Source organism: Thermobia domestica, chromosome 12 (assembly GCF_964235325.1).
Source record: "Thermobia domestica chromosome 12, izTheDome1.hap1.1, whole genome shotgun sequence".
Lineage (NCBI taxonomy): Eukaryota > Metazoa > Arthropoda > Insecta > Zygentoma > Lepismatidae > Thermobia > Thermobia domestica.
In genome coordinates this window covers 77,491,970-77,518,831 of record NC_137465.1, presented here as the reverse complement: position 1 = coordinate 77,518,831, position 26,862 = coordinate 77,491,970, and the positions used below count along the sequence as shown (strand labels likewise).

Genomic DNA, 26,862 nt, shown 5'->3' with positions numbered 1-26,862 from the left:
AAAGGATATTGTGATTGCATCACGAGAAAACGGCTAAGCCGTTTGAAGTGAATTTTTGAATGTAGTTACTACGTACCTCAAATTGGGTTTGTATTATGTTCCTCTTACTGAAATGCGTATTCTAACAGGGAAACGGAGTGTCAAAATCTATGCAAAAAATTTAGTACCTTACCATGCTGTCTCGTTAAGAAAATGAATCTTGGTGTATAAACTCATTGAAAATAAGTGGACCAGTGTCTCAACATTTTTTAGATTTCCCGTTTTAAAAGAGGCATTTTCTATAATTTCCTTACATTAAAAACTATGTTGCCTGTTATTTGTGATTGTATCACGGGGAAACTGCTCAACGGTTTGAAATTAGTTCTTGGAGATGGTTAGTACCTACCTCAAGCTGATGTATTTTCGTGTAACTTTGCTTAGAGGCAGAAAGGAGTTCAAAAGTTACGCTAAAAATAAATATCTTATGGAGTGTATATTTTTACACTATCTCAGTATTTGTCTGGTATGTTTTGAGAAAAACTAAGTGAATTTTTAGTCAGGGATTTGAATCCTGAATATACTAGGGATTTTATTCCGATTCTATAGTATATAGAATTAATCTATTTTCTTCTTTCTAGAAGTCAAAATGTAAGTGTCAATGATGCAAAATGTGTCCCACGAAACGCGGATGGGAATTCACAGATTCCCTTGTGCGAACTTTTTTTTTTTTTTTGGTCTGTCTAGTCCAATGTTTCACAATTATGCACTGAAGCTAAGGGAGATGATGAGATGAATGATAATGGTGACGTGACGAGAGTAGAAAGAAACGGGAGAACCTCGAGAAAACCCATGCACACGGTGTTTGTCCACCGCAAAGTCCACTTAGCGGGAGCTGAGTTCAAACCAGGAACCCGCGTTAGAAGTGAGTCACCACGGCCTACAACTGAATTCTATAGTTTCATATGTACAATAGAACATGAATGTTTAAATGATATTTTAAATAGGAAAATGGCTTTAAATATATGTGTATGTGCAAATTTAAAAGCTCAATTTTCCTCAACAAAACCCATTAGACTAGTTAAAAAAAAAATGGGTTTTTCATAGCCTCTACACCATCACCCCTTGCTGAAGATCCATTATATAATGATTGGTATTAATGTTTTAGAAATTCTACAATATGCAATAGCAATCCAAAGTGACTGGATAGAGCTCCATCGTAATTAAATGGTTAGCTTTCGGCGTGGAAGATGTAATCTCGATTTCCAGTGGTAGCTTATATAGTTATCACTTATCTCTGAGATACACGGTGCTGTCCTCCGGCATCATGGTATTTTCAGCCATGTTGCAGACTTTTTTTTTACTTGCCTCTACACCCTTTGGTCTAAAGGAGACAGTTGATTAATGAGAAAAAAAATGATTGTGAGAAAAAATGTGCTTTCTCGACGGATATCGAACACGGGACTACGTGCACACAAAAGTCATACGCGCTAGGTAATAACAACGGTGAGCGCTCGCAAAATAGTTATAGACGTCTTTTCAGGCATAACTACTCTGCGACATGGCTTCACACACAATAGCCGAGGAAAGCATGGTGTGTCTCAGAGAGGTATACTTACAAGGGACATCACCCAATTGTCCGGCTCCGATTTCAATGAAATTTTTGTTGCTGATAGAGGACATGTATTCACTACTTGTGATGACAGAAATTTTTGCCATGGTGCATGTTTTCTATTTTTTAATAATTTTTAAAGGTTGTAATGTGGTTAATAGAGATTACTGCAGAAGTCCCTTACTACCCTTTGTAAAAGGAGTATTAATGAAATAACAACCATGTAGATACGTATAGGGGCTTGGAATCTTAAAACATGCGATGAAAATTAGGAGTGTTGCCAATTTGAAAGATCGAATAATGGACGTTTCGTGCACATTAGAAGAGTCATAAATTCATACTGGTTAACTATAGAACAAAAATAAGCATACCATTGGCTTTTGGGGAAAATTTACTATTAAAATGAGGTGTCACAAGCTATGGTTTTCAGTTTTCAAAACTTCACTTTAATTCAAAATGGCGGATTTCAAGATGGCTGCCGTCAATGATACCCTTATCGTATCACTTCCCTCTAGGCATAATATGTATTACCGAAACCTTTATGCACTTATTATCATTAATATGCGGGTTAGAAGCGGAGGTAAGGGACTTACACGCATAGTAAGTATAAACAATTAATATGCCTGTAACTTTTCACCATTATCTTCCTGATTAAATTCTAGCCCAACATTATGTATCATGTTACCTTATTCCTATTTAAAAAACTTGACCTTAATTCAAAATGGCGGATTTCAAGATGGCTGACGTTAAGGTTATACGTACCATACGACTTCCCCTAGCCCCTATACGTATCTACATGGTTGTTATTTCATTAACACTCCTTTTACAAAGGGTAGTAAGGGACTTCTGCAGTAATCTCTATTAACCACATTACAACCTTTAAAAATTATTAAAAAATAGAAAACATGCACCATGGCAAAAATTTCTGTCATCACAAGTAGTGAATACATGTCCTCTATCAGCAACAGAAATTTCATTGAAATCGGAGCCGGACAATTGGGTGATGTTCCTTGTTAGGTAGAATCATTGTCGACAAAAACCTGCACAAGTGACGTGCAGCAGATCAAGCAAGCCTCTTCCTTCAATACGGTAACATCCATCCCATGTTTCATAATTAATCTAAATTGCTCTGAAGAACATCTGTCGGGTTGTCAGTTTTCAGAATGAACTCGTTAATTGGCTGAACAAATGGAGCGTACATTGAATATCGTACCTCAATAATACACGCAACTCAATACATATAAAATAGAACCTAAAATCGTATAAAAGCACATGTTGATTAATTATAATACTGTTTAAGTCAGGACCCTCTACACCTACACTGAAATAATATGTTATACTAATAGAAATCATTACTGCAGCTTCATTACCATCTTCTTTCAAAATTGAAATGTTAATAGAAAATAAAGTGTACTTACCCTTAGTGAGAGATCCCTGATTAGACGCCACGCCATGAGAGGTTTCTATAAGGAAAGGCTAGGAAGTTCTTACATTCATTGATAAAAATAAGGTAAGGATCCGCAATTTGGTCCACGGACGCGCCCTTCTCTACCTATTCACCTCGTAATACTTACATTTTACATCTATCGATAAATCTGAAATACCTCCTGGGGAGTTGAGGAAACCTGTCATTGTACAGATTTTTACATTGGTAGCACTTCTTTATCATGATGAGGGTAAGAACTTGTGGCCTAAAGTGCTGGTGGTGGGCATTTTTTTTTTTTTTTTTCCTGTTTTCGCATTCTATCAATATCATTCACTGAATTATTCGTTTCTCTGCTTCATGGCTTAATGTTCTCATGAAACCATATAAAGATAACAATAATAGCATTTTTTAAAATATTTTTTTTATAAATTGATAAGCATTGCAGCTGTAAATTTAAAATCATATTTTTACTTCAATTCATATTACTTAGGTTCTAGTCTTACTTCCATTTATTCCGTTCACAAAATAATTTTAAAATGCGCTATGTATCGCTTACGCTTTTTAGACGAGGCATAGTTATGCTGAATGCCAATAGATGTTCATTAGAAAATTTGTGAAATTAATACTTTAGCACAAACCATCATGAATTTACGTTTTCTCTTATTGACAGAAAATGAGAAAAAACATTAAGAAAGAAAGAAAAGAATAGCTTACAACAAATTTTATATAGTTGTTCCAAGTTAAAAGGAGGTGGGCGGATAAGGGCCATTTTTCGCCCATCAGACAACGGAAAAATGAAGTGTCCGATTCCGACAAGTTTGCAATGTATTTGTATACTAGAAGATCTGTTGCAAATGTAAAAATAATAGATACGTGATAAAGAAAATAGTAAGTCATAGAAATGAGAGCCCAAAAAGAGTTCGTTTCAGCGTTTTGCGACATTTTGGTAATGTTTGCTGTCTTTGATGGAGGCTTATAGGAAGAAGGAGTCGATGAACCAAAATAAATCTGACTCGTCATAATATAACGCTGTGTAACCTTTGATATGAGTACTAACTGATTTTGGTTCAGTGTGTCCTTCTACCTATTAGAGATCAAAATGTATTGCGCGAGAGTATAGAGCGATGAATACCGTTTATACGCTGTAATGTACGAGTTCAACTGGAGACTCCAGCTCTGATGTTAGTTACCGATTGTGACTGAAAATACATGCTCAGCATGTCAATAAAATATATAAAAAATGTATTGTTTGCGCGGATATGTGTGTAGGGCAGCAAAAATAGAGACAGCACGTTATGGAGTATTGAGAAGGCGTTTCATTTCTGAAAGTATGATATGAGTAAAAGTGCGAGCAGGAAAACCAGTCGCAGAATGGCATAACATTCTGTAATAGATATACATATCGAAGAATCATACATACCACGCGTCAATGAAGTACCGATGGGAAGTCATTGATACGTTATATTGCAATACTGAGGGAAAGATTAAAAACAACGACCAACAATAGCCGATCCTCCGATCCTTATCCTGATGTATCCGATCCTTACACTCACGAGCACTTAAGTGACAAAGGTATGTACTCTCTGTACATACATCATGACGATGCTTCTGTTCTCCGAGTTCAGTGGTACTGTCAATGTAAAGTAGGCGCACGGGTCGTCGGATGTTGTGGGCATGTTGCTTCCGTACTATGGTTTCTGGCTTACTGGCGCCACAATTCCACCGCAGTTAAGAAACCAAGTCTAGAATATACTCATACACTACAAGATGCCGCAGCTGCACGATGGTCCAGCGGCGATTCGGATGACGACAGCAAGGACGATGCCTAATCTGCAAACTAGCTACAAGTGTCTCTAGCTATCTGATTATTATCTATGCCTGATTATTTCCGATGTAATATATTGATCTCATAGTCGTAGTAGACTTCATTCTTCTTATTCTTGCCGTTAGTGTTCTATTTACTATTGCTTTCTCGGATTCCAACTCATGACATTAGTGTTTACGTTCCTTCATTAACACACGGCTTACGTCTTTGTTTATTTATTTATTTTTTTTTTTTACCTCTCACTTACAGCGCTTTCCGTCAAAATATATTTGATTTCTTATTTTTATGAGGTATACTATTGGAAACCATGCATTTCACATCTCGGGCCTGATGGGCGAAAAATGGCCCTTTTCAGCCCACCTCCTTTGATATTTAAATTCTTTCGTACTTTATTTTTTTTCTTTCTGTGTAATTAGTGAAAAATCAGAACAAACGTCTACACACAGTTATTGTATTCAAGAAAACATATTTTGATAACTAAACATAACATTAACACTGGTCAAGATCGGTATTTTTATTACAGAAATTTGAAGTTTTACTTTGTCTTCTTCGCAACACTTCTTGTACACTATTAAAGTTACTGTAAACGTTTACGAAGTTTTAATGGAAATAAGTGAACAACGCTGATTCTGAAAGCAAGTTTGTGTAGGTTTGGTATTATTAATAATTTTTTTAAAAAAATAATAAACTTTTAAAAGAAAACTTTATTTTCAAATCAATATATCACTACTCTGAAACACAAATATCTGTGAAAAGTATCAACTAATTCAACACTTAAAGTAGATTTGTTCCTTTTAATAAAATACATTGGTTCCAATCTTTAAAAAAATCTGAATGAAATTAGGAGAAAACATAGTAAAAGTCATATCCTCGATTTACAACAAATGCAAAGTTACAAATGCTTAAGAAATAGATTTAATCAAATACTTCTGAGTATTGCGAGTTGGAACACCTGAACAAAAGAACACAATAATAGTCGCTCAATCATAACAGTTAAGTTTAATCATCCCGATCATATACTTAAATTATGATAGTTTCTAAATTCACACATTTATTAGAAAAAACATTTATGTGCTTTTTCAAATATATATATATATATATATATATATATATATATATATATAAAAGCAAAATAAACTAAATTAATTAGACACTTTATACATACACTTGTGATTTTTTGATTATATACATACACACCAGAAAATGTATTTATCTCACTAGGGATGATATCGAAACTGCACCTTGAATTGGAAGACATTCTATTTATTTCCTGATAGGACATCTCAAGCAAGTTCCAAAACAGGTGTTCGTTTCTTGCCCGGAAGTGACCCCGCCTTTGCAGGGGCTAAAATATATATAACATTTTGACCTATTTTCTATAGCAGGTGTACATAAAGTACGTTGCTACCCCTAAAAGTTGAAACCTACGCTAAAACGCCAAAACACCTGTTTCATCATTGTAAAAGCATAATTTAACGAAGTCAAAATATTTGCCCCAGGGTCCCAGGTGGGGTCCATCTAAAAATTTGCAATTGAAAAGAGCGGCAAGTAGCATATCGTTTGAAAGCTAGTGTTAAAGGAAAAACGATAACAGAAGTCTCAGAGCTCTAATCAAACTCTGTGCGAAATGGCGGAAGATTCAAAATTTGAAAACAGTCTGCAGCTAACAGTGCATGGCCACCACTAAAATTCTAAAACGGTGAAACAGGTGTCAAAATTCTTAAACACGTGTTTCATTATGTGAAAAGTGCTATTTATCGAAATGATTATGTTTACCCCAGGGTCCCAGATGGGGTCCAACTCAAAATTGGCAATTGAAAAGAGGGCCAAGTAGCATATCGTTTGAAAGCTAGTGTTAAAAGAAAAACGATAACAGAAGTCTCAGAGCTCTAATCAAACTCTATGCGAAATGGCAGAAGATTCAAAATTTGAAAACAGTCTGCAGCTAACAGTGCATGGCCACCACTAGAATTCCAAAACTGTGATACAAATGTCAAAATTCTAAAACATGTATTACAGTATTTAAAATGTGCAATTTATCTAAATGAAAATGTTCGCCCTAGGGCCCTCGTAGGGTCCCACGCGGAGTCTACTTTGATGTTTTCATTTGGAAAGGCTTCAAAAAGTATATCGTTTATAAGCTATCGTTCTTCAACTTTCCGACGACCCGTCTGGTAGAAGCAGTCTAGAAGACACGGCTCCGTCGAATGTTGTTTGCTGAAGCTTGGCTTTTGTTCTGGTCTATGTGTGAGAGCCACGTAAGTCACACGCCACAGTCGTAGCAACGTGGTAGCTGCCAGGACTGTATCTTTGTTATGCAGGTATGAGGGCCACATGAATGACGATCACTCTACGGCGTGATAGTGAGGCTTGAGTGTCTCGTGGGGGGGGGGGTGCGGCCATGTTATTGTTCATGAAGAAGTGATAAATGCACAGTGGTTGGAGACAGCAACTGCACTGGATAAAACTCTTCTTCATGCAGTGTTCGTCGTCCAGAATCGAACATGTCGAGAAAGCTGGATCCTTTGTGTGGAAACTTAAAGACAAGTTTCTCACTGACTGGTAACTAAAATCGCCAGGAAGGTCTATGTATCCACATTTTCCGAAAGCGTACTTGATCATATCTTGGAATCTGGGTGATTCCAACTGATTTCGTGTTACCCCAATCAAGTGAGCACTGGAATACCGATTTGTCATGCCCAGCTTGTCTCCAAGTCCTTCATTCCGAACATGCTTATGGGCTCGCTTCACCATCATTTTTCTGTAAATAATATATCCCACATCGAATGGCTGTCCACAGGAAGTACAGCCTGGAGTGATTGTTCCAGGCTGGATGTAAGTCAGGACACTCTTGAAACAAGTCCGGATCTCTCATGATGGCTGCGTCGTCCTTCAACAAAAGACACGGCGTTCCAACGTCTCGAACAAGATGTGGCAGGTATTCCTTGAATATTGCCTTTGTCATCATTCCTGACTTGTAGGCTCTGATTATGACTCCAGGGATCTGAAGGATTTTACATTGGACCCTTGATCCAAATTTCCCGGATGGTTCGCGGAGAACAATGACAGTCGGGCCCACGAGCTTTTCTGATGCCGAAATCGCTTCCTGGACTGTGTAAGAATGTGTCACTTTTGATTAGCATCTTACTTGAGTTTCGACATTTTTTACTCCACGTTGAGTTAGAGTTCGTGGTGTTAGTAATTCATAATTGAATCCACTTTGATCAAGATTCACAATTTGATCAAGGTTGTAGTCACCCTCTTCAATCTCCCGCCTGATTTGTTGAATGTAGCTGTCGAATTCGTTTGAACGTTCCAGTGCTTTTGTTCTGGCTGCCATTGTCATGACTTGTGATTTTCCTGGAACCCCAGTTCATTTCTCTCAATAGTCGGCGGATCCAGAATCGGGATGAATTGAAACCAGTAACCCCTAGCTTCCGCGATTGTTCCAAGGCTTCCACGGCAATGCCTTCTTCAGCGATCCTGAAAAAATTCGGAGCAGCGCGTTGATTTTTGCACCATGCTTTGATAGATTCTCGGAGTACTGCTAGCTTGGTCCGCTTGGATGCCTTATCCAGGAATAGTTTCATCCGAATGATGTCACTTGTACAGATGTCAACTCTTGCTACACGTTTCGCATCCTTGAGTTTATGACCACTGGATGCGTTGTTATAAGCTGCTACAGTATCCCTCAATTTCGTTTCACTCCATGATCTCCAAAATGCGGTTTCCTGAAAAGGATTTGGGTCCAGGTAGTCGTAATCAGGATCGCCTTCGGTACCCGAAGCAGTTCCTTGTTGACTTGATGTCGTGTCCAAGGGCTGGAATTGAGTATTATCTTCGAACGTAACATAATCGTCTACGGTCATTGTAATGTCCTGGAGAACAGAGTTTGTCACCATCAACTTGATGAGCTTGTGAACCTTCTTTGTAATCTAGAGAATCAATTTTCTAGATGTAAGTCAACGTTATTGCAAAATTGACTAATACAACGTTTCATTCAAGCTAATCACAGACTATAAGTCAGGGTTGCTGGTTTCTAAATTCGTCATTGCAAACGTTCAATGTATAGAAATGAAAACGTATGTCCTGGAGTCCCTATATGCGGGCAGCGGTCAAACTATACATTTTCAAATGGGTTAAGTAGTATTTTCTTTCAAAGTTTCTCAAAACAGACAGCGTATGGAACCAATCTTTCGTCTCTACGCCAATCCTTCGCAAAATGGTGGGGTGTTTACTCTACGTCTACATGCTGAATCTTTAAGTTCATGACCACCTCTTACACCTAAAGCTTTGAAACAAATGTCGAACTATGTGGATCTTCACATCAAAACGACACTTGTAAATGCAAAACAGCCACGTGGTCTAGAGGTTTCTAGATCGCTTCTACCAGTCGGGCTGTCGGTAAGTTGTAGCGGGATAGGTTTCAAACGATATGCTACGTGTCCCTATTTTCAATTGCAAATTTTCAGTTGGACCCCGCCTGGGACCCTGCGGGGACCCTGGGGTAAACATTATCATTTCGATAAAAAGCACTTTTCAAATAATGAAACACATGTTTTAGAATTTTGACACCTGTTTCACTGTTTTGGAATTCTAGTGGTGGCCATGCACTGTTTTCAAATTTTGAATCTTCCGCCATTTCGCACAGAGTTTGATTAGAGCTGTGAGACTTCTGTTGTCGTTTTCCTTTTAACACTAGCTTTCAAACGACATGCTACTTGACGCTCTTTTCAATTGCCAATTTTGAGTTGGAAACCACCTGGGTAAACATCATCATTTCGATAAATAGCACTTTTCACATAATGAAACACGTGTTTTAGAATTTTGACACCTGTTTCATTGTTTTGGAATTTTAGTGGTGGCCATGCACTGTTAGCTGCAGACTGTTTTCAAATTTTGAATCTTCCGCCATTTCGCACAGAGTTTGATTAGAGCTCTGAGACTTCTGTTATCGTTTTTCTTTTAACATTAGCTTTCAAACGATATGCTACTTGCCGCTCTTTTCAATTGCAAATTTTTAGTTGGACCCCACCTGGGACCCTGCGGAGACCCTGGGGCAAATAATTTGACTTCGTTAAATTATGCTTTTACAATGATGAAACAGGTGTTTTGGCGTTTTAGCATAGGTTTCAACTTTTAGGGGTAGCAACGTACTTTATGTACACCTGCTATAGAAAATAGGTCAAAATGTTATATATATTTTAGCCCCTGCAAAGGCGGGGTCACTTCCGGGCAAGAAACGAACACCTGTTTTGGAACTTGCTTGAGATGTCCTATCAGGAAATAAATAGAATGTCTCATAATTCAAAGTGCAGTTTCGATATCATCCCTGGTCAGTCAAGTTTGTAGACACATACAAGATCTGACTGAAAGTAGTGAAATTACTGCACAAAATTTATTCTGAGATATACTTACATTCAGTAAAATTCCTCGAAATTACATCCTTGAACATAACTATATCCTTGCCACCGGTTCTGCCATACGTTGTGCTTCGCCTGGAAGCCTTTAACAAGGATCTTTAAAGCCTTTGTCACAGCGACTTACATATTATATAACAGTTAAAAAACTGTATCCTTTTGAGCTAAGTTCGAGCAAGGGAAACAAGTAGTAGTATGATTAAACACCCAGGTGTTGGCGATTTGCGGGCGGAAATCAGTCTATGTTTTACACCCACTTAAGCACTTCTATGTAATATAGCACTGATCGTTTGCCCAGTTAAAACCAGAAAAGGTAATTCATTGTCGACGCTCTTTCCTCATTCTTCGAACATTTTGTGCCATAACTCTTGTGATTTCGGTAGAGTATCCTTCCCGTAGGCATTCTGTATTTGGATCTTGCTGTCGGATTTTTAAAGTTTAACCCCAAATTTTTCACGTCTCGACAGTCTTGTATTTTGACCGTTACGCGACGCTCAAACAGCTATGCACTTCTCAAGCTATCCATGTTCAGTTAAACTTCCCAGACAACTGACGAGAAATTGATCGTTTATCTAACATTTTCCACCAAGTATCACACCATGAGACTTAGTCATCCGGCCCTTGTGAGAAGCCTAAGAAAATCAATATGATTACTTTCTGGACAGACCTTGTATATGCATATAAATTATGATTTTTGTAACATTTAGACACTCCTTAATAATTATGTTATATATCATAAATAAGTATTTACAAGCGAAACAAGCACAAGCAAATCAGACTTTTATATATACTACCAAATATGAATATACTATACAGTAGTTACTTGAATTTCTGTGGGTTTTTGAAATTTCGGGAAAGTCAGCAGAGATGTGTGAGGATTGCGAATAAAAATAATATCATTTGGAACATCACTGTATCTATTCGATATACTTCGATTAGTTTGGTTGGGATTTTCATTTTGCCCAGGAACATCAAAAACACAGGTAAATCTAAAACAGTTCATTTAAAGTGTGACCGTTTGGGATGACAGACACATGGTGTATTACGTATGCAGTGCCCCCTGCATATTGCATAACCCAGCAGCTACATACACGCAATTATCAATACTCCCCAACAAGCGTATTTGTAAGCACGAATGGGGAGTTACTAACTTAAATGTCTCTTAGACGACGAATAACTCGTTCAATGTTTATTCTTAAACTTGCAATTCTTTTAGTTTCCTTACAATTTTCTTCCGTGAAAACGTTGTTACCTGAAAGACTTGGAGGCCGTACAAGCTTGCTTTTTTTTTTTTTTTTTTTTTTTTTAGTTAGTTAGTTAGTTAGTAAAGTTTCAACATGCTTGAAGCCTCTATCAGCCATTACGGTTGTCCCATCTCTCATATGGGTTAAGTACCATTTCTTCTAGAAGAATGGTATCTGATATTCTTCCACCATAACCTTTAGATACAAAATTGATTAACCCACCCGGAGTTGCTGATATTAAATACTTTAGAGTATTACACTTCTTTTATTCAGACCAAGTCAATGCTTGATGTACTGGATCTGATGGTTTTTCTATCTTGATTTCGAAGCAATCTATTATACTTTCCACATTTATGTATAGAGCCAGAAAAGAATGTGGAAGTTTTTTTTACCATTTCTGATGGCGGCCATATGATTGTTTCAAATTATGTGCAACAACTGGCAAGTATTTTCTAAATAGAAAGTTTGCATATGAACGCGACACTCCAAAATCATCAACCAGTACTGCAAACGTATCTTTTTTTTTTTTTTTTTTTTTTAAAGAACAAGAAAGACAATATCTTTAGGAGATAATCTATGGCTAACGTTTCCAATATCTTGGACTAATAAATCCACAACATATAAGTCTTTTTGTGAAGTCCCTAAATACTGCATTGGGTTTCTCGTGAAAAGGATGCGAGCTCTATTCAAACTGATTTTTTTTTTCATATTTTTGTCTTGTTCTTCTTCATTGTTTTCGTAGTCCATTGATAAGTTATCATCCTTTTCCCATTCAGAACACGCATTACTCTCATGTAATTCACTAGAGCTGGAAGTGTAAACATCATCTACGTCTAAAAGTGCGATCTTGACTGGAGACGAACTAGCATCTCGTAGCGGCTGCTTTATCGGTGGACATTTTACACTGTTTACTGTACCCAATGTTGTAGGTGTACACATGGTGCTTTTACTCAAATAACGAACAGACTTTGCTTGCACAGCGATGTGAGGAATATTCAGTTGGTTTATGGAAGATGGGCCCACCAACATTGTATTACTGATCAAAAATATTGTGATAAATTTACCTCAACTTACGCATAACTATTTTAGTGGCATTCGCATTCAGCATACGAGTATTTAATAGTGACTATACTTTGCCCACCCATAGATTTCCTGAGTATAGTCTGTACCTGGAAGTTCTCGCAATTTCCGAAAGTAAGGAACTATGATCGTCACTGCATAATGTCCTATTTACGCCAACATATAAATAGAAATTTATGTCTAACAATTTAGTCTGTAAATTATAAAGAGCAATCAAGGAGGATGTTATTACGTAAGGAATACATTATAATAATTATGGTACAAGTAAATATACCCTCAAAATATGAAACTGAAAATCAAAAACAAGCAATTATTTACTTACAATTACGTGAATTTCAGCCCAAATCGTCTTTCTTTGCGTAGCAACCTCTGGATTACTGCTTCAGAAACAGTAATAGAGGCCCGAAACCGTAAATCTTGAGGGTGACCCACTAACAACAAAGTAAATGAAAATTAGGGAAATAAAAAGGCAGAATGGAAAAACGTTTTGTAGCTTAACGTCCAGGCTTTTTTTTTTTTCATCATTTGACACTTCTAACACAACTTGGATCGAGAAAAAAATGATGTTTCTTTTCACCGTACTCCTTATACGTATTTTAGGAAGAACTCGATTGCACCATTGACTTTTGAATTAAATGATATGTTTAGCAATAAAAAAAAGTGCGTAGATCATAGCCCCTCTGCCCCCAAAAAATGTTTTCCGTATTGCTATAAAATATCTGTACATCCACAAATAAATCTACAGAATAGGCAACGCTTGAGAGAAGCAGAAAACTCAAGACATTGATTTCTTAATCAACGCCTTGGATCACACAAGCACGAGGTGAGGGACAAGAAGCGGATGCACAATAGAAATCTTCTAAAACAGTGAAACTTCAGCCTTAGCTTTGCCAACGACTTACTCGCAGAGTTGCCTCCTCAAAACATGGCGGAGGCCGCACAGCACTTCTCTGTTCTTTTGCACTTCAACAGATGATTCTGTCTCGTTGAAAATAAATTCCAAGTTCTGACGATCCGTTTAATTAAATTAAAATTCTCTTTTCTTCATTTTTCGTTGTGCGTTAACACACGACTTGCACACCCAGAGAAGATGCTACTGCTTGTGATTGGTTTGGGGGTTGGTAGGAGTAATTTGCCTGGGTCTGATTTATGGTTGTCATATATTAGACAGGGACTGCTTGACTCTTACCAATTTCCAAACGAATCACTTGGACATGAGGTATGTGCAACAAGATGTGATCGAAAAACTCGTTTTTTTGAAGTATAATTTTTACGAAAACTTTTAGCTTTGCTATTGTATAAATCTTTACATAATAGTTCTACATAAGTACTTTGCACATAAAAGTTGTAGCAAATTTAATATTATTCAACTTTAAATCATAGTTTTCTTCTTAAAGTGCACTGGTGAAAACATAAGATTGTTACACTGAAAACGACCGGAATTTCCGAATGACGAAGGCTTTGGGTTCACCATGATGAACGTACAAGGGTTAACATGTCGAAAACTTGGATTCAGAATCACGAGGTTGGCCTGTATGACATATGAAGAAAATTATAGCTTCTTGATCTTATAAGACGCGTTTGTATTCCTTGGACTATTACTAATATTCTAGAAACTTTACTTCGTGATATTGTACAGCGGGGGACACTTCTGGATGGTACAGCCATATGGAGATTTACGGCTAAGGTCTCCACCAACTGAGGATTTAGAGAATGAAATTTGCTTTTTAAATCTATACTTCGAACTAGATACATATTTGAAAAACCGGTCATAAAGGGGTTTGTAAGAAGTTTGACCGGTCACCGGCTTTAATCAAAATAACAGCAATGTATCCGGACAGGCCGGTGAAAATCCGGCCAGTTGGCAACCCTAATTTCGCTTATTATTTAAGAACAACGAGACATTATTTTGATGTTACCTTTTGATTAGTCTTTCAAGTTATTTATATGTTGGAAAATGCCTTCAGAACGATTCGTTTCTTGGCATGTTTGTCATTACTGATATACACAGGTACGTATTTAGGTTGGGGTAACCGGTTCCCCAACTGACGCAGAAGCTTAAATTAATTTTCGTTTTAGGCCTTAGGACTGCAGCGGTTGAGTACATAGAAGGAGCGGAGATGAATAATGATACGTATAGCGTCGATGTGCAGAGACATAGCAAAGCTGGGGCAAGGAGTAGGAAGTTTAAATCACTTATTTCCCTACATCATTGACTGCTGGTGTTAGAGACGTAGAGAGAACGAAGAATCAGTAATGACACCGCTGGCGTAACTTCTGTGTGGACAGGGTGGACAAAGGCCACGGGACCCCCAGGTGGTGGGGGGCCTCCAGGTAGACAGGTACTCTTATTAAAATAAACGACTGGATCGATTCTAACCTATTCCTACCTACTAAATTTCATTCAACCATGTGTCTTTATAAGCAAAAATGGCCAAGTAGTTACGGCAGCACTTTTCCTCTATCTCCTACATTGTATATGTTATTCTTGGATTTTCTATTTGGTCTAGGAATTAATTCGTGCGGTTGGTACGCACACATTGAAGCTGTAGTACAAACACAAAATACATAAATACCTTAAGAAAAATATTGTCCATCGCTAGCCACCACTTTCGCCCATCTGTCAGGCAATGTACGGATTCCGTGGCGAAAGAAGTCCTCATCCTTGGAAGCGATCCAGTCAGAGACCCATGTTTCGATATCTTCTGAAGAAGTAAACCGCTGTCCAATCAAATCGTTGTTCATGCAATCGAACAAGTAGTAGTCCGAAGGAGCAACGTCTGGTGAATACGGCGGGTGGGGTAAAACTTCCCATCCGACATTTTCTAAATAGGTTTTGACCGGTTTTGCGACATGTGGGCGAGCGTTATCATGTTGAACAATAAGTTTATCATGTCTGTTCTCCCATTCTGGTCGTGTTCTGGCCAGAGCTTGCTTCAAACGCATTAATTGTCGTCGATAACGTTCTCCATTCATAGTTTCACCCGGTTGCAGCAGCTCATGTACACCACACCTTTCATATCCCACCATATGCACAGCATAACCCGATGAATATCTCGTTTTGGTTGTGATGGACCTGGTTCACCTGGTTTCACCCAGGCCTTTTTTCGTTTAGGGTTCTCGTAATGGATCCACTTCTCATCACCCGTAATAATTCGATGCAGAAACCCCTTTCTGCTCTGTCGTTGAAGCAGCAATTCGCAAATGGTTTTTCGTCTTTCAACGTCTCTGTCTTTCAATTCATGTGGAACCCAATGTGACATCTTTTGAATCATTCCCATGGCTTTCAAGCGTTTGGAGACTGTTGTTTGATCAACGCCTAATGCTGCTGCAAGTTGTTCCTGCGTTTGACACGAATCCTTCTCGAGCAATGCTGTCAATTCTTCGTCTTGAAATTTTTTTGGCTGTCCAGCTCGCTCTTGGTCTGTCAAGCCGAAATCACCACTTCTAAACCGTGAAAACCACTTCTGACACGTTCGCTCAGCTAGAGCATGGTCACCATACACTTCCACCAAAATACGATGACTTTCAGTCGCAATTTTCTGCATGTTAAAGTAATGCAGCAGGACACCCCGCAAAAACACTTTATCAGGCACAAATTGCGCCATGTTCACTTAACTACAAACTGGTGTTGTTGACGCTTTAATCCACTGCCCTATACTACTACGAACGATACGCGATGACAGGGGTTTGCAACACATGTGTGGATACACGGAACTGTGGGACGCTCCGTTCGTTGCGCCATCTCTTGTCCACCCGCACGAATTAATTCCTAGACCAAATATACTGTGTTCATATTCACAAGTGTCCGAACTGAGTTTATCCTATACTGTGGAGAGAATTAGACTACAGCCGGGGAGACTGTATTCACAGAAGGCGGCAAAGTTGTAATTTCTTTATACTGTTTGAATATAATTTTCATATTAAAGACTGATGACATACTAAGGTAAGAAATATAATTAAGGGGAATTAGTATGAACTGTTAAAGTAAGTGTACTCTAGCGGAGTATTTGCTTTACGTATATTTGGTAAGAAATCCATTCACGAATCAGAAGAGAACTGACTCTCCAAAATTGAATTTTATTATTGATAGGAGAAATCAACATATTTATCAGAGAATTCATTTCCTGGAAAGTCAGTTTCCTCGAAACTTGTCCTCTGGGCGGTGGACTGTAAGGCGGGGCAGTGTTCTAGAACCCTGCCCACATATAATGTTCAAGTCACAGGCAGGTGATTAGAACGATTTAAATAGTTCAAACGGATTAGAGTCGAATGTCACACAGGATGCGAAAAAGTTCCAGCCTAGGCGGGGGAAATATTTCTCAAATGTGAAAAAGAAAAATTTCACTTCTTCGGAGTTCGAAAATCCGCATCGCCCAGTGATTTCTCACCCTGATGTCACAGTAGGGCTGTGCGATATGTCGATATATCGGTATCGTCGATATCAATATAAGCTTATATCGATAATTGATATCGCAAAAATATCGACTTCGATATATCGATATCGATACTTAATATTGATATCAATGTTATCGATATCGATATTGTCGATACTAGATATTGGTATTTGACAGTGCCTCGAAAAAATTGCGGCGAGTTTTGCTTTATATATATAACGCTTTTTGGCTCGCGATAGCAGCTGCATTTGCATTCCTTAACCGAATGAAATCAAACTGCACAATAGTCGTATGAGGCAGAAAAACGCCCCGTTTCATGAGTCAAATTAATGTAGGGCTTGGGGACTATTCCCCCAACATTCCATGTTAATATTTAATTTTCTCTTTTGACTTTATTTCTTAACAGAATGAAACCAAATTTACAGAGGATTAGTATGGGTTAAAAATTCGGTTTCTTTTGATGATAGTCCAAATCGACGGTGGGGTAGGGACAGGGGTGTAGCCAAGGAAGGGCCCATCGGGGCCAGGCCCCCCAAATGGTTTCCTGGCCCCCCCCCAAATGACCAGCTTTTGAAACATATAGTAAAATTATCTCGCTTCATTCATTTAAAAGTAACGAAGTTTATTGACAATTAATAATTTATGGTAAAATAGTATGGAGAAATATTGTTTTTCCATACCGATCGAAAAATAGTATATTATCTCTTCCTTATACCGATCGAAAAATAGGATATTCTTTGTGACAGCAGATTACACAATTTACTGCATTTATATTTGACTGTTTGAAGACAAACGTTTTAACAAGGTACTACAAATACAGCCATAAAACAAAGGTACTAAACTGATTTGTAAGTACAGTATATTTTTCTATGCTTTAACAAGTGTTTTAAAAGACATAGAGGATGGAAAATTTGGTGAGAAACAATGCTTTTATTCAATTTGGATTTCATTCGCTCTCTCTTTTATTTTGGTACTTTGACGTTTGTAATTTTTTTTTATATATTTTTATGTTTATATATTTTTTGTTTGTAATATTTCTATATGTACCTATAACAGCACTTGCCCCCCCCCCCCCAAACACACATCCTGGCTACGCTACTGCTCAGTGTAATAAAATTTTTGTCAGGAAACCGTAAAGAAATTAAGTGAAATTTCAAAGAAAATCAGTCTTGTGTAGATAGGTTCTGTATACAAGGTCTTAAATTTAAATATAATGGTAACAAAGAAAAGTTTTGTTGCTTTTTCACCCACCACCTTCGAACATCGATATGTCATCTAACCTGGAAGATCAAAAATAGTCCCCATCAGCATCGACGACCTTCTTAAGGCTGTTGCTACCTCTTTGTCAAGTCGAGTTTTCCCCTATCTAATAACATTGGAACTTTTTTCGAATTTTTCTCAGTAAGCAATGAACAAATCCCTACAAAAATTTGCATGGAGTCAGGTCAATAATAAAGGATTCCTTATATGAGCTTATAATTTTACTAAAAGCCTCCAATTAAGTTATTCATTCCCCCCTTTTTTTTTCATGTGAAGATTTGCAACAGTGCAATCTCTCTTTCTTCCTGTTTGTGTTAGCAGCGTGCGAGAAATTCGGGCTAGCCATTTAAAACAGGTTTTAAAACTCTGTATATAACGCATCTGCGGAATGAATGTTTCAGCCCTGTCGCCTTTTTCGAAGACAGATTTATGGCACTCCCCACCCAACACAAGTACATACTGATCATGTGTAAAGAATGTTCCTCGAGGTACATTGGAATGTACATGATAGGTACGTGAATAGAGCAATCATGTGAAATACACATGTAAGGAATAAGGTTACTTCCGCCCAAAAGTACGTGCATGACACATACCGAGGAATGTATCTATTATGTGTATATCACGTACCGTGTATGTACTTGACACATTTACTTGGCATTGGCATGTGCCAGGAATGTACTAGGCATGTCAGTAATGTTCCTTAGGGCAGTGCTATGCAACTGGGGGTGCTAGTACTTAAATACTAAAACCTTAACGCTTCATTTTTATGTTCGAATTTAGAAGCTTGTACTTTTAAAAAAAGCCAAGCAACGAACTCTGAAAATATATGCCCTCCTCCGGCATCTGTGTAGCAATTTAACTATCTATTAAGATACTACAGTAACATTTACGAGCGACCGAGCTCTAACCTATAATCTTAGCATTCAAACCTTTGATTTACGGTTATTTGTGATTTCACGTTTATAACAAAGACAAATATTTTTAAAAGAGTGTAGTTTAAATAAATTACTGAAAGAAATATTTTTCACAAAGTTTATCCTTTTAAATTATTGTTCAAAGGCCTTTGCCTTTAGTAAGCCTTCTCCGAAATACATGCAAATGAATTGTGCTGCCATCTTTGGAGCTCTTTTAAAATACACATATATGTTTCTCGACAATGAGATCTCAGAAACTACAGGCTCTAGAAAGATGACGTTTTCACTGATCGATTGCAAATTTCATGTAGATTGTCCAGTTCTAATTGAATATTTAAAAAACATGGGCACTATTTCTTTAGTACATTTTTACGGGTACATTGGAAGTGTTGAACTTTCAAAAACATAAAATAAAACATCACATCCTAATCATTACACATTCCAACACCACACTGTTGTATATAGCGGTTGTATATGTCTCCGGCATTTGTTTCATAGCCAAATAATAATGGAAAAGGAAGGATAACCATTTCCTGAAGGATGTCTATATTATCAGGCTGAATTTCTTTAAGGAGTTAGTTTATACTTAAACTTACGTCTTCCTGAAAATTTTATTTGTCTAGTTTTAACGTACAGGTTTTGAACTAATTCTCTGCTGTGTAACGTCACAATATAACCATCAATGCTAATTTTATGAGGACAATTCTGCCAGTGGGGTTTAGAATGTTACAACCTAGAGAACGCATCAAACGTCAGAAAATTGCAAAATGACACACACAATATATTACAATGTGGCTAAACTCAGAAAGTGGCTATAGAAGTGAAAAGCATATGGCTAAAAAGCCACTATTGGCTCTTTGGAAATTATGTGACTAACGACGTTCTCCAAATGGCCAGATCTCGTCACAAAGTGGCTAAATTGGCAACCCTAGTCGCAATACGAAGCAACTTACGCACAACCATGCCATGGTACATGGGGTATGTGCCATTCACATTCCTCACATTCCAGTGAAGCATGTAAAAGTACCTTTCAAGTGTCAGAAATTCCTCGAAAGGCACGTACCTAGCGACACGTGCTATGCATATGAAATGTACATTTTTCAAGTACCAGGTACGTAAACGGTACATATGGAACTTAAATGGCACGTTCCTAGAATGTACCTGGTTGGGTGGGGTGTCAAAGCCGCACTGAGATTCCTTGCTCCTTACACGTTCTTGTTCCACGGATTCTCTATAATAATAATAATAATAATAATAATAATAATAATTATTATTATTATTATTATTATTATTATTATTATTATTATTATTTCACACAAGAGATTGATCTGGTTTCACAGCCGTCTGTTACCCACCCAACCAGGTACATTCTAGGAACGTGCCATTTAAGTTCCATATGTACCGTTTACGTACCTGGTACTTGAAAAATGTACATTTCATATGCATAGCACGTGTCGCGAGGTACGTGCCTTTCGAGGAATTTCTGACACTTGAAAGGTACTTTTACATGCTTCACTGGAATGTGAGGAATGTGAATGGCACATACCCCATACCATGGCATGGTTGTGCGTAAGTTGCTTCGTATTGCGACTAGGGTTGCCAATTTAGCCACTTTGTGACGAGATCTGGCCATTTTGAGAACGTCGTTAGTCACATAATTTCCAAAGAGCCAATAGTGGCTTTTTAGCCATATGCTTTTCACTTCTATAGCCACTTTCTGAGTTTAGCCACATTGTAATATATTGTGTGTGTCATTTTGCAATTTTCTGCAGTGTTTTCTTTCTTCTTGCATGCAGTATGTAATAAGCAAATACATTACATACAAAATTAATATATTGTCAGTTATATATGGTGCTTATTGGGAAAAACACTCCCCAAAAAAGTTCATCTTAGACTGGAGAAATGGTTATCCTTCCTTTTCCATTATTATTTGGCTATGAAACAAATGCCGGAGACATATACAACCGCTATATACAACAGTGTGGTGTTGGAATGTGTAATGATTAGGATGTGATGTGTTATTTTATTTTTTTGAAAGTTCAACACTTCCAATGTACCCGTAAAAATGTACTAAAGAAATAGTGCCCATGTTTTTTAAATATTCAATTAGAACTGGACAATCTACATGAAATTTGCAATCGATCAGTGAAAACGTCATCTTTCTAGAGCCTGTAGTTTCTGAGATCTCATTGTCGAGAAACATATATGTGTATTTTAAAAGAGCTCCAAAGATGGCAGCACAATTCATTTGCATGTATTTCGGAGAAGGCTTACTAAAGGCAAAGGCCTTTGAACAATAATTTAAAAGGATAAACTTTGTGAAAAATATTTATTTCAGTAATTTATTTAAACTACACTCTTTTAAAAATATTTGTCTTTGTTATAAACGTGAAATCACAAATAACCGTAAATCAAAGGTTTGAATGCTAAGATTATAGGTTAGAGCTCGGTCGCTCGTAAATGTTACTGTAGTATTTTAATAGATAGTTAAATTGCCACACAGATGCCGGAGGAGGGCATATATTTTTAGAGTTAATTGCTTGGCTTTTTTAAAAAGTACAAGCTTCTAAATTCGAACGTAAAAATGAAGCGTTAAGGTTTTAGTATTTAAGTACTCGCACCCCCAGTTGCATAGCACTGCCCTAAGGAACATTACTGACATGCCTAGTACATTCCTGGCACATGCCAATGCCAAGTAAATGTGTCAAGTACATACACGGTACGTGATATACACATAATAGATACATTCCTCGGTATGTGTCATGCACGTACTTTTGGGCGGAAGTAACCTTATTCCTTACATGTGTATTTCACATGATTGCTCTATTCACGTACCTATCATGTACATTCCAATGTACCTCGAGGAACATTCTTTACACATGATCAGTATGTACTTGTGTTGGGTGGGACTATAGTACTCGCGCCGAGTCGTGAAGCTTGGGCTCTAAACCAATCATAGAAATATTCTGCTTGAGCTCTGACACATCGGAATACTTCGGTACAATTCGTGGAGCCGCTTCCCGAGCGCACATTTGGGGAAACGCCAAACAGCTGAAATTCACCAACAATGTTGCCAAACTTTGAAGACATAGTAAATTATTTAAAAAAAAAATAAATAAAATTTACCAATAATGACACTACATAACAATATCCACAGTAACAATTATTCTAAAACAGTAACAATAGCACGAATAGTAACAACGAAGACATAACGCAAGAAAGAAAAAAATAACAAAACGGAACTTGGCGCCAATCCGACAACGCTGTACTTTCGGGAGATGCTTCCGTGTAGCGCGAGAGAAGACACTGACAAAATTTGATGGGTGGGAGTTGACGACCGGAACACACCTTCGCGTTCTATTGGGTGGTGAAATCGGTAGATCTAGGTCAAGCTTCACGACTCGGCGCGAATACTATAGTAACCTAGTTAAAATGTGAGGTCACCACATCGGTTCTCCCTTGCCGGTAATGCTCGTTTCCCTGCCGTCTTTAGCGTGGGAGATCCTTATTCGATTCCCGGCGGGAGCTCATGTGGTTCGGAATCCACGTTAATCAGTAGTCTCGTTTCATATAGCCTCGCTGCTGAAAGGGACGTTAAAATCAATTCATTGTTTCCGTGCCGACATCAGTTGGGTTTTCACATGGAATACACTAGCGCTCTTTCACTTTTGTAACCTCACGGAAACAGGTAAACCAGTTAAGGTAGCATTTTGGACTAATAATTATAATTATAATATGTATCGCTTTAACAACTTTGAATACTATTAAAGAATTTTTATGCTAAATAGTAATCTTTTTTTTTTTTTTTACCACATGCAAAGAAAATTTAGAAATAAACCTTCTTTTGTTACACAAATTTGTTCTTAGCGTGAATGCTGTCGAATTCTATTCCTAGTGATGACAAATTTTTCGGTATTGATTCAGTATCGCGGATCAGTTGGGAAATTGAGGAACTGACCACACATTACCCTTCTTACAGAACGCATTTGTAGGAGAAAGTGAACTGTAGTATCAGGGATTCTTTTATTACACAAGAAAGACATCTATACATAATGAAATAGGTACTTTTAATGCAGATACAAATATCATTTTCTATTAGTATAACTTTTCGAAATATGAATAGGGATTTATTTCTTGGTTACAGGATATAGTGTAACCTGATAATAATAACCTTGAAACTTACGCATTCTACACATGGAATATTTATTTCCAAACGGTGGAAGTGAAATTTCATATATGGCTACAACATATACAGTATTATACAAATAGCACAACATATATTATTAACAGAATAATTTTAATTTTATACATTATCTTTTGTTGCTTCATTTTAAAATACAGGCCTTGCTTTTTATTGAAGTACACCCGTTTGTCAATGTCATACTTATTCAACTAAAACATTTTCGCATGAGTATAAAAATGTGTGATGGAATACTGTTTCATCAAGCTACCACATTAATGAAATTTGAGTCGAGACAAAAAATATACAAGTTAAAATATACACACATATCAGCGAGAACATTATGACTATCTACCTATTTGTCAGTATGTCCACCTTTGGCACGGATAACAACGGCGACACGTATTGGTATGGACGCAATGATCCTTGGTAGATCGCTGGAGAGAGTTGGTACCACATATGCACACAGGTCACCTGATTCCCGTAAATTCCGGGGAAGGGGCGATGCGCTCTGACGTCACGTTCAATCACATCCCAGATGTGTTCGATTGGGTTCAGATCCGGCGAGTTGGGCGGCTAGCACATCACTTGGAACTCGCCCCTATGATCTTCGAACCACTCTATCCCACTCCCGGCCTTGTGGCATGGTGCATTATCTTGTCGAAAAATGCCACTACCGTTGGGAAACATGGTCGTCATGAAGGGGTGTACGTAGTCTGCAAACAGTGTGACGCCTGGGCCGTTGTGGTGCCTTGCTCGAGCTCCACTAGACACATGGATGCTCCCAGAAATTGGTTTCAAAACTGTTTCTGAGTGAATACTTTCTTCAAAATAATATTACAAATTATAGAAAGATTTTCGAGACATTAGAGTCGAGTCGAGATTTTTACGAGCAGTCTCGACTCGACTAGTGTCTCGAATCGAAAATTCGAGTCGAGAAATAAGTTTGTCTCGACTCGTCTCGAATTTTACAAAGTGTGTCTCGACTCGAATTTGAGTCGAGATTCGAGACATGTCTCGACTCGTGCGCATCCCTAGCTAGTGCCGTTTATAGCTTGTTTCGAGTGTTATTTATGAATACAGTTAGGGTAAACTTTCTGCTTAAGTACAAGGAAGCCCGTTGGGGATGATTTGAACGTGGCAAGTATATAGCATGCTATTACCCAGAAATCACATCTATGGTACATCCTTTTTTCAAAGTTTCATTTCTTTCGCGTATAACGCTACATGCAAATAAGATCTCTGGTTCAAGGAAAATTCGAAACACCATCTAAGTAGCAAAGTACGTGAAGCAGCGATCCCAACTGTAAAACATTTAAATTTTTGATAGATAACCAACAAGGAGCTATGCTGTTAATTTTTTTATTTCGTTTTGCAATATGAACTGGCCCTTATTTGTTATAAATTTCCTTAGTTTTCCAGACGGAATTGTCTTCCAATAAGAAAATAATAGGTTATCTAAAGCTCAATAAATCCATTTCAACTGGAATACAAAATTATTTGCAATGTCGTATAATATTGGTAACGTTATGTTCAAAAATCACTTACAGTTGACATAGAAACCAAGGAATACTACTAGCTCATATTTTTTGGGAGAATTAGTTTTAATGAGCAGCTTTTCCCTCTTTCTACCTTTGATTTATTGACCTTTGAAAACAACAGTAATAGATGTTCTTCTCGTACAAGTTTTTAAGAGATGAAGAAAATATTATACCGTGTGCCCAATATAAACGTAAATAGGAGCCCAAAGGCAAGGAACACCCGAAAATGAGAATGCTTCAATGCGGCCGAATTCCAAGATAGATAGATAATCAATTTACACGGTAGCATGTAATGCATGTCTTGATCAATGAGAAAATGAAACTTCTACAAAACTAAGGTCAAGTTGGGCAAATGGCCAATTTTAGGGTTACCATATTCTGAAATATCAAAATGTGAGCATACTTCTACGTGTACTCCCCTCCTTACCTGGGTAATATGCGGAAAGCTTATACTAAACACAATAGTAAGAAGTAGAGTCCCGGTGTGACTAGATTTAGCCATGTTCAAGACAACGAAACAATTTGGTCAGGAAATGTATGTGGATGGAAATTTTAACTCTCAAAATGCGGACATGTCTGTAAAAATGCTAATGTGTGGTAACCTTACCCAACGTACTTTGAGATGTCGGCAAATTAACAGTTTTATTTCTGTAATATGAAATCTGTGGTAGTTTCTGTGTGTGTGTGTTTGTTTGTTTGTTTGTTTGTTTTTTTTTTTTTTGCTTTTAAAATAGTATACGAAGTTGTGACTATAACTGCAAAGACAGTTATTTATACATATGCAGTAATTTATATTATGCATGAAATATGATAATAATGCATTTGAAATTTGTTTCAGGTGGAAAGAAAAGACAAAGAACAGTTACCGGATACAGATATAGTAATTATACATAAAAATCTGCTCCTAGAAACGCTTTAGTAAATAACGTTGTTCAATATAGATTTTCTAATGGAGTTATGAATAACCATTTTTGGACAATTTTAGAGTGCTAAACACGAAAATAGCACTGAAAAAGCGAGATTAGTTTTTGTTTTGAATTGTCGCGGAGAAAAGGGTGAATCTAAAAAAATACACTATTCTGTAAACTTTAATAGGTATTGTGTAACGGAGACATAAGCAGACATTATTGGATAAGGGTGCTGAAGACGAAAATGGCAAAGGGGTTTCTTGTTTTGATGTTACAGAGAAAAGGGAGGAAATGGAAATAATGGAAGGTTTATGTATTTTTCCGACTTTCATGTGGGAACTTCACAAATTCTGCACATTTTTCAAAGCCACGCATATTATGGCCTTTGTATTATTTTTATATGTTTTGTATGCCACTTTATTCAAAAAATTTATAATAATAATAATAAAGTGATATTCGCTTTCGTATACACTAAAAGTATCTTTATTCAATAGAGACAGTTCGCTTAACTAATTGCTTACAACTGTCTATCCATGAACGGGGGAAAAGCTAATGTAAAAGAAGAATGGATTTGTTCTAATTGTTTTTATTTCTTTTTTTCTGCTTTCAGCAAAGAAAACGTACTCCAACGCCTCCTCACTGAAATGCCATAAATATGTCATTCTTGAAAAGGGTCCCCTTGCAGCTGTGGACAATGTTCAACCTCAAAGTAATCCTCCGCAACCTGCTAGAAGAGAGAACCGAGTGTCGTCAATGCGTTGTTGCGAATCTTCACATGATAAAAAAGGGGGGAATGAATAACTTAATTGGAGGCTTTTAGTAAAATTATAAGCTCATATAAGGAATCCTTTATTATTGACCTGACTCCATGCAAAATTTTGTAGGGATTTGTTCATTGGTTACTGAGAAAAATTCGAAAAAAGTTCCAATGTTATTAGATAGGGGAAAACTCGACTTGACAAAGAGGTAGCAACAGCCTTAAAACGTTCTGGAAGGCCATAGAATCCATCGCGGTAGAACTTCGTGGGCCGTGAAACGAAGAAAGTATCAGGTGCACTTTGGACTTTTATTAGGGATTT

The 26,862-nt window shown here is 37.4% G+C and overlaps 1 protein-coding gene across 3 annotated transcripts in view; it reads left to right on the top strand.

Moving 5' to 3' along the window:
* Positions 1-26,862, top strand: part of LOC145666521 (uncharacterized) — a 411,536-nt gene that overhangs the window by 3,239 nt on the left and 381,435 nt on the right. Inside the window, exon 1 of one of the 3 annotated variants that reach the window (XR_014127764.1) lies at positions 14,668-14,925. The exons of the other annotated variants lie outside the window; for them this stretch is intronic. The gene's annotated coding sequence lies outside the window, so the exon portion shown is untranslated. Of the gene's footprint in view, positions 1-14,667; positions 14,926-26,862 lie in introns of those variants that run through there. 3 annotated transcript variants of the gene reach the window in all.